Source organism: Sycon ciliatum, chromosome 2 (genome assembly GCF_964019385.1).
Source record: "Sycon ciliatum chromosome 2, ocSycCili1.1, whole genome shotgun sequence".
NCBI classification, from domain to species: Eukaryota; Metazoa; Porifera; class Calcarea; order Leucosolenida; family Sycettidae; genus Sycon; species Sycon ciliatum.
This window is the reverse complement of record NC_088644.1, coordinates 50,304,726-50,314,283: the sequence shown is the minus strand read 5'-3', so window position 1 is coordinate 50,314,283 and position 9,558 is coordinate 50,304,726. Positions and strand designations below refer to the sequence as shown.

General features: G+C 43.3%; 1 long non-coding RNA gene across 1 annotated transcript; it reads right to left on the bottom strand.

Moving 5' to 3' along the window:
• Positions 1–2,508: 2,508 nt before the first annotated feature.
• On the bottom strand, positions 2,509–4,505 carry LOC135810953 (uncharacterized). The gene is made up of 2 exons (XR_010552473.1): positions 3,826–4,505; positions 2,509–3,030 (listed from the first exon to the last, which is right to left on the bottom strand). It is a non-coding gene; the product is annotated as an uncharacterized LOC135810953 (long non-coding RNA).
• Between the last annotated feature and the right edge of the window lie 5,053 nt (positions 4,506–9,558).

The following is a 9,558-nucleotide window of genomic DNA, read 5'->3' as shown; positions in this document are numbered from 1 at the left end:
TTTTTGCGAGTCAATTTTTTTCACCATCTCTTTTATTATTATTATTATTATTAACTTTTATTTTACTAGGGTGTTTTTTCAACCAGGAATAAGTAAAGTCGGCCGAACGAAGCCTAGAGGAGGAGAATCATCCTATCCACTTCATCATCACGATACTGATATACAATGTAGGTACGAGACGAATTAACTAGAAAATCCACAAGGAAACCGTTCACTCACCGCCGTGCTGACTTTGGTCTGAGAGTTTCTATTACCATAAAAAATGTACGAGAAGCACTCAAAAAATAAGCTACAGACGTACCTTTTTCGCCCTCTACTCTTTTTGAAAGGCACGAAAGTCGTTTGTCCACTTTCAAACCAGGAACAAGACATACTAACGGTCCTTTTCAGCTGCTCCACGAGTAGGCATTTACCAAATCGGCCGGCCTAAAAATTCGCCGAGAACAGTGGTTTTGAAGAAATCACCGATCTTTTCGCCGGATAAGCAATTTTTCGCCAAAAATCGATGTTTTGTTGCCTCAACAGAATGCAAACACAATTTCTGTAGCCATTATCTGCGAAAGGTGACTGCTACTTTAGGCATTTCCGAAAACGGTCAGCAGGAAAGGACGCCGAAATCAAAGGCTGTCAAGAAATCGCCGATAATTGCACGGGATTGGCAAATTCCGCGCTGAATTCGCCGAAAAGGATGTTTAGTGCCTCTTCAGCGAGCAAGTAAATGTAAATCTGTATTAGCGCATCACTCAACAGAACTGAGTGCGTCGCTCAATCCACTTGCGCCACCATTCCTTCCTGATTCTGGACGACAAACTAATAAAACTCCCAATCAACCTGCCCAATTACCTTCATCCTTCTCAGTGCTCTCACTTAACTGCCGCTCCATAGTAAATTATAGCAATAAAAACTGCTTTATGGCAGTTTTCTAAAAAAAGTTATTGTGTTCTAGTCCATGGACCCCGTCTAAAAAGTAAGAAATTAACGAAATGTGATAGCCGAAAATTAAAATTTCACACAAAACCTCACAATAATCACAACGGTTGAAATGCTGCTTTCAACACTAAACTTGTACTGCACCAACAATTGGCAACATGCATGTCATGTATGCATAGGAAAGAGGATCACGAGGGGAAAAGGTCTTCTACATGTAGCTTTTCATTCTGTGTGTGATTATTGTGAGGTTTTGTGTGAAATTTTAATTTTCGGCTATCACATTTCGTTAATTTCTTACTTTTTAGACGGGGTCCATGGACTAGAACACAATAACTTTTTTTAGAAAACTGCCATAAAGCAGTTTTTATTGCTATAATTTCTTTTGTTTTTTCTGTCACCAATCAATGGAATGCCCTATATCAATATGTAAATGATGGCCTTCACATCATATCAATACCGTATACGCATTGAGGTGCAAGTCTTTTCTTGCAGAAAATGTAGGCTAGCATGTCCTTCTGCGGGGAAACATGTGAGTAGTGATGGACCGTGGTGATACTTTTTTTATACGGAGGTCATTCTGTGCATGTTGCTGTTGCAGAATTTCATGACTCTGTCATAAAATTGTCTTGCCTTTCAGATATTTCAGATTTCCCCACCCTGGATCAGATTTATTTGAGAAATGTAACCAGGTGCGTGTCGCAGATGTTTTTGTTGATTCTGTGTTTATAATGGTTTATAATCATGGGTTATCGTGATAAGGTCATCCTGCATCATATTGCACTGAAATCGTAATCCTGTTGATGTCGATACAACTTTTGGAAGTAGTTCAATGACTTCAAACTGTTAGTCCACGATTTTCTAAAACAACACAGCAAAGGAGGAACAATAAACATGTATTAAGATGTAAACAAATACATTGCTGAGTCCGACACCTCGTTCCAACAACTACACTGATCCCGAGGATAAAAGGGGCAAGGCTATGCTTGGAGGTACTGAGAGATAAACAAGGCACTCCATAAATAATATCCAGTCGAACCTCTTTAGGACGAACACCAAGGGACCGATGGTATTTATTCTGTGAGTTTGTCTTAACCTATTTTATATATGTTGGACTCAGTAGAGCGTCCAGCCCCTATATGATGTCCAACCCCTATATAGAGTCCATTGGTCCAAAATCCACTGTACAGAGTCCAAACTTGGAATCAACTGTGAGCTCAAAGTTTCGATGGACATCACTCCCTGTATATAGTCCAGCCAATTGGCTTCACCCCTAGATAGAGTCCATTGGTCCAAAATCAACTGTACGGAGTCCAAGCTTTGAAATCAACTATAATTAGTACAAAGAGTCTTTATGTGGACAACATCCCCTGTATAAAGTCCAGCCAATTAGGCATCCCCTATCGAGTTCGAAAATAGACATAGGATCTGCTGTAAGCAGTGAATATTAACCAGAAAACGGCCTCTCCCTTTAAAATCCTTTACATCATTCACTTCTCAAGATAAAAAAAATATGTATTGAGGCGCCACTGCAGCCACTTCATTACATGAAAACCCTACAAACACCATCCTCAAATCAAGTGGTCTCTTCGCAGACGCTGCAAATTACAATATCTCAATCATGTAGTGTTGCCAAATTATTGTGCACGCACACACACATGCACACACCCACACAACGCCAAGAAAATACCTAGAAAAAAACCAAGAATCGAAAGAGAATAATGGAGAGCCCAGGATTAATTATTTGTTTCAAATTATTGTGCGCGCGCGCACACACACACACACACAAACTTATACAACGCCAAGAAAACACCAAGAAAAGAGTAGAGACACAATACACACGCAACTCCAACAGCCATGCAAACGTCCACCCATTTACATGTAAAGTCAAGAGGGATAACAAATAATTATACGAAACGAATGCGTACGGGGACGGGTACACGCACGTTTACATACACGTAGTAGTGTAAGAGAGTAACATAGTGCAGTGGTCAGCATAATACTAGCACATGCTGAGAGTGCAATAGCAAGCTTCACCATTGCTCATGGCCATGCAAATGTTCAGCAGCACTCAGTTCCGCAAGCTTCTGAAGATCAGCACACCTGCAACAAATAGATAGCACAAGGATACGCTTATTACCGTAACGATGCATGGGAGCACACAACTACCAAGTTCTCAACGAATGTGATGCTCAATGAAAATCAATCCACTCAAAGACCTGTGAACAGGTGATGGTGGGGACAATAATCTATTAGTAATACGAGGAATAAGATCGTTTGTGCACACTCAAGACGCACAGACACACCAACATACATGTAGTGTACACAGTGTTTCACTTCACTGCAACTAAATTGAAATGAGATGATTTGAACAATCTGTACAGCGTTGCTGTCAGTCAGTCTTCCCCAAGATGGAAATGCAATGATTTGTTGTCACGAGGCAGTTTCACTGACACAATGTCATGTTCGTGACATCAAAACGGTTACTTCAGGGAATACGAGTATTAGCTTGAGAAGCTTTTTCTCGTCATTGGCATACAAGCAATCCTCCTAGTCCTACTACTACTAGTACACTGGCACTGCGTTTGTGGATCCCATTGTATTTGACATCATACTACAGGAAGAGTGTCGTGGAGTTCACATAATTATCACAGAGATAAACTTGAATACATTTCTCATGAAATAAAATAATAATTGATGATAGCTAGACGATCATAATTATACGGTTGATGCAAAGTCCTTGCAGTCCTTGAGGACTATTACGAAGTGGTTGATTACTTTTAGGGCATTCATTCAAGCAACATCAAACAAACGCGATATGCTCCTTGAAAATGGAAAAAAAATTCAAGCATAACGACAGAACAGCAGACCAATCGAAACGAGTAAAAGCTTCCTTACCTCAGTCATCGTCCTGCCATGTAGTTGGACAGCCTTTTGACACGGTGGTACAGGCAGCTCTTGTCCAGTCAAACAGGGGTATCCTTGTGGCGTCGAACGAAAGAGAGTGTCAGTGTATCTGACTCGTCAGATTGCAACTGTGCTGAACTTTTCTCTTTCTCCGCTTTCTGCTTTCATCCCTCGCTCTGATGAAACCGTTCAAACGTCTTACTGGCAGCAATGGCCAGCCAAACAGGGGATCCTTGTGGCGTCGAACGAAAGAGAGCGTCGTGTACCTGACTCGTCAGATTTGAACTGTGCTGAACTTTTCTCGTTCTGCAATTTCTGCTTTCATCCCGCGCACTGATGAAACGTCTTCAGAGAACCACAAGACGCTTTCCAGATTTGATTTTGAACGTCTCCTTATCCTCCTTGGTTAGCTCGAGACAGATTACTGTCAGCAACTGCACAGCAGAATTGGCAGCCATGGCTGAAGTGAGGAAAGGAATGCGCTGCCACGAGGCAAGCAAAACTGAAAATGTGTTCTCTTTCGAGCACAACACACAGGACGGCGTGACTGGATAAACTGGACTCCTGGACTGTGAATCATGGTGAATAGGGGACTTGTAGAAAAAGTGTACTCCTTATAGGGGATTGCGCGGCAGGATGAAGCTGATCAAAACTGTACTGAGTGGACTCCTGGACTCTGTATAGTGGATTTTGGACCAATGGACTCTATATAGGGTGCTGGACATCATATAGTGCATGGACTCTATACTGAGTCCTACATATATATAACCAGTGAATACAATTATTTCTCCAATAGACATACGAATAGATTTCTTCTACAGCGAAAGATTCTAAGCCACACCAACTCATTGACTAGTCTCGTATGAAACAAATGAGTCACTAGAGAGGTTCTGCAAAAGGAAAATGCGTACAAACTTTCGTTCTACGTCATGAAGTGCGAAACCTCGCACGAACTTTGGACGCGAAACTTGCCAGTCCGTGCGCCAGATTCAAAAAAGTCGTCTAAAAGTTGACTTTTCATTTTCCGCACTGGGCAGTTTGAGGGTACTTTTTGAGTCGCATTCTCAATGGTGGACAATTTTGGAAAATGGTTTTGTGTCTATGGCTCGTTTGTTTTGGCATTTCGCTACCTGTGTGGTGAGCCTAATAATTGCGCTTAGCCGTGGCAACGCAATGGTGTATTCCGTTTTTCAGCCAGATGACTTGTTTCGCTGTGGTCCGGCATCTTCCTAGATTCTCAGCCGTCGTCGAATTTGAGTATTTTCGAAACATTTTTTAGGGTGCAGGCGTGGGGCAAGGCTTTCACTCCCAGCCAATGGCACCATTTGGCATAACTCAGCCCTATGAACACGTCACCAGGCCCTCGTTAGTGTCCAGCCCATATTTCCAAAAAATGGACTGGACTTGTTACTTTAGTGTACAGACAGTACTATGCATTATGCACGTAATGACCGTATGCAATAACTTTCGCAAGCTACATGACAAGGACTCGCTGCAAAATAACATAATGATATTCACACCATATGCCATTGTGGTGCACCTTGATACCAATGACAGTATATTTATCGGTGATCAATTGCCTACTGGGTCGCTCTGTTGCCGAGAACGTCAACTTTGCGGACTGTGGAATGACCCGCGACACCGCCAACCACCCCTGACACAAAGCCAAATGCTGAAAGAGCTGACTGATACGGTACCTAGCAAGTTAACTGGATGACGCTTATCTTCAACAAAACCAGGACATAAAACAGTGCTATGATAAACTACCTCCAGTCACCGGAAACAAATACAGTGCATTACGCATTATTATGGATAGAGATTGCACTAGTACATGTATAATTGTATACCAATCTTTTATAATAGAGTAAGAAAACAAGTTATCGGGTCTATACCATCAGAGTTGGTAGCTATATGTATTGGATTCTCCTGGTGTGCAGAATGATGCTGGCGGCGTGGTTCATATCCACTGTTGGCTTGCTGTCGGCAGTACCTTCACTATCTCACGTCTAAGGCATTTTATAGTCTGCATGACTTGGATCACAACGCCATAGTTATCCACACGAGAATGGTAATAAATCCAGATCACTAAGGCCTTCTTCATTGCAGTTGGCACAATACGTTCACGGGATTGCGTCTCCGACCTCCTAATTGTAATTATAGCTGGCTAGTCTGTTGTTTATTGGCAGACAAGAATTGCGATGCTTCTTCAAAAGAGGCAGTTTAGCGATGTCTGTCCATGACATATTCCGCATTGCTGTGTGTGGAAGGAAAGGTGCAACAACATTAGATTGCTGCTGGCCATAGACATCAAACTGCAACATCTGGGCTTCAGCTGCCACAGGTCCATTGACAGAGAGACTGCTGCATATTGCACATACTGCAAACTATTGACTTCATGTCATCGCCTCATGGATCAGAAGTCACCACACTGAAAGAAGAACAGCAGAGGAAAACAGAACTGATGCAGTTAATTGATGCAGTCAATTGGCAGCAACAAATTTACTCCTTCATTTCATTCGACGAATTTGAGTCGTGCAATGCAAGAAAAATGTCAGAGAGCAGGATCTAGGAGAGGGCATGTACCAGTGCTGTTGTGCCTATAATAATTAGATGCTCAGAATTTCACCACAATAATGCACATAATACTGACATATTTACACTGTGCAACCTACAGTCCATTCAGAAAAAAATGAACTTCTAGCTTTTGGCCATAAATGGGTCAAACGTTGAGTTTTTTTAGAATTTTTTTCTGCAATCCCATATGGAATCCTCTTCCAATTATGTTTCTGAAGTTTTTTTGTCCAAAAAGCAAGCCATAGCAAGAATAGGATTTCGGCCAGGTTTTGCCCCAAAAGCACTGAATTGGGAAAAACCATCAAAATCCAGGCCGTTTGACCCCGCCTGCAACAGTGCATTCTGCGGTTCGAACCCCAGTTCAGGCACCCTTTTTGGACCCTTTTTCAAATTTCAAAGTTCGCAGCACTGCACTGTGTACGATGAAATCACGAAAAATCGCCAAATACGGGAGCTCGCCAGAGCCAGGACCCATTTTTTTTATGAATGGACTGTAGTAGTCAACAAATTCAGAAAAAAATCTAGTACTTCAGCTGGTGAAATATCCCACCTCTATCCCCTAAGCTCAAATGTCCCTGTAAAATTGATAAAGGATTTCTAGATGCTCACTCGGAGTGGTGTTTGAAAAGTAACACAACAGGTCATGACGATTTAGAGCATGCTCAATTGTCTCTTCTCATAAAATCACAATATTGCCTGTGCGTGGTTTATTTCGGGTGCAATTGTGGGGCACATAGGTATCACTCTAATTTCTCGTGCATTCGAAAGATAAAGCTTTGGTCTATCACCCCACAAAGCGGCTTTAGTGTCCGCGATGGGTAAATGCCTTACCTGGTGTGAAATTGGTGACCATATTCCTCGTTTCAGCAATTACAAAAGTAAGACATTCGTCCTTGGTGGCTGGTCACGAACTGCAAGCTCCAAAATAATTTTCCATGGTACGGCCATAGGTGTCTACATCACACCGAGCCATCTCTCCAGTGTACGAAAGGTCTCCTGACGAGACTAGAAGGGCTCTAAGCTGCAAATTTCATTGAAATATTCGCCATTCGGAGATAGGCGAAATCAACAGAAAACAAGCCCGCAGGTGCGGCGCTTTGGAGGCTACGATTCCCGCGAGAAAATGAAAATCGGTCTCTCAAGGGCCTTGGCGCACGGACTGTTGCAGGGAACACGAAATGAACTGTCGTAGGAAATTTCGTGAGATCGGGTCATGGCGTACGTGCACTTGGCCCGCGCAAACTACGAAAATGTGCAGAACGCAAAGTTCGTGGAAAAATTTGTACACACTTTCGCAAGGACTGTCGCGAAACTTCGTTCGAATTTTCGTTTTGCAGAACCTCTCTACTGAACGTTTCTTTAGCAACATGACGGCAACTGAAACAGCAATAGAGAAAGTACGATACATGTACAGCACATTCTTGCAGGTACTACAAACAGATTGCAGATCGTAATTCTTGCTTTGGCGGCACGAAACTTTATTTGGGGCAGTGCAATCTCGGCGGTACTCACAAATAATAAATCAAACAGCCCCAGACTCGAGTAAACAAATCCAATCACACAAGTACGAGATCTTCACGAGACGAAACTGCACCCATTGGCTTGTTTCGTATGAAGCAAACAAGTTTACTGAACCTCTCCACAATGGAGATTTTCCCTGATACCGTATGCGAATTTATTTTGCAAACTGGTCAATGGGTCCTTGAATCTTTCCCTCCAGATTGGGAACTGCCAACGATAGTATGCCACTGACCAGTGCCTTACTTGTAACGTACCAGTGTACAATGAATATGAGTATTTCGACAACACATCTAACATGAGCCTTACCGTCAAGAAGGTGAACTCGCGTTCTTCGCACACTGTAGACAAGGGCAAAGAGATAAAAATGGATCTAAATCCGAATAAAATCAGCACACGTTTCCGTAAATGAAAGGGTGAGCATAAGCAAATGAATCGAAGGAAACAGGTCAACTCAGATCAGAGATCACCTGTCATCGAGTATTCCGTAAAAGGAGGCCTCGGCAGCGGAAAAGCTAAATTTAGAAAGGAGATCCTGTCAGCTTTTCCATTATTTATTGCATTCCGCCCAAAATCAGCACACTTTTCGTAAATGAAAGAGTCAACACAAGCAAATGAATCAAAGGGAACTGGTCAACTCACCTGTCATTGAGTAATATTCCGCGAAAGGAGGTCTCAGCAGCACCGAAACGAAATAAGCCAGGCCAGGAGACGAAATATCCGAAACAGCTCATACAAGAAGCAGTTCCAAAGAAGGAAGTTCCTCGCGCATGCACATCCGAACACGGACTGCACTGCATGCAACACAATGTCTGCCGGCTGCCGTGCGCACGTGCACAGCACGCGGCTACAACCCGTTGGTAGATCTAATACCGAGCACCTTACGTAGAGACTTACGTAGCCTAAGTGAAATACCGAGCACCTTACGTAGAAACTTACGTAGCATAGCGATGTCGTTTTTCCTGCCATGTGAACACAATAATAGAAAAGCTGACAGGATCGCTTTTCTAAATAAGTTAGCTGAGCTTAGTCAAGTCTGTGAGCAGTATTCTCCAGACATAATCTGCCTATGTGAAACGTGGCTGACAGCTGCCATAGACGTCTCAATTCCAGGCTACACGTCATACCGCCTGGACCGCCCACCCACGACCAGCTCTGATAACCCGCCAGCAAGAGGCTATGGCGGTGTTGCTACTCTTGTAGCTGACAGATCGTTCATGTCCATCAAGCGCCGCTTCGACCTTGAGCGCTGTGGACTGGAGGCGGTTTGGCTCGAATTGCGGCCAGTGGTCCTTCCCTCACTCCCCCTCATCATCTGCTCTGTTTACAGACCCCCTGGAGATAGCATCTCCCAAGTCCAGGCATTTAGTGACCTCCTAGAGGGCTGTCTGTCCAATATTAGCCTCCCCAATTCGGCGATTGTACTTGCAGGAGACTTGAATGCTCGCCACTCTGACTGGTCTCCTAGTGACACCACGAATCGTGCTGGAAGGGAGTTCCGTAACCTCTTCTCTTGTTTTGGCCTTGAGCAAATGGTGACATTCCCCACACACTTTACCCCCCACGGCTCAACATCGTGTATTGACGTTGTACTCACGGATCATCCTCACCTACTACTCTCTGTTACATCTG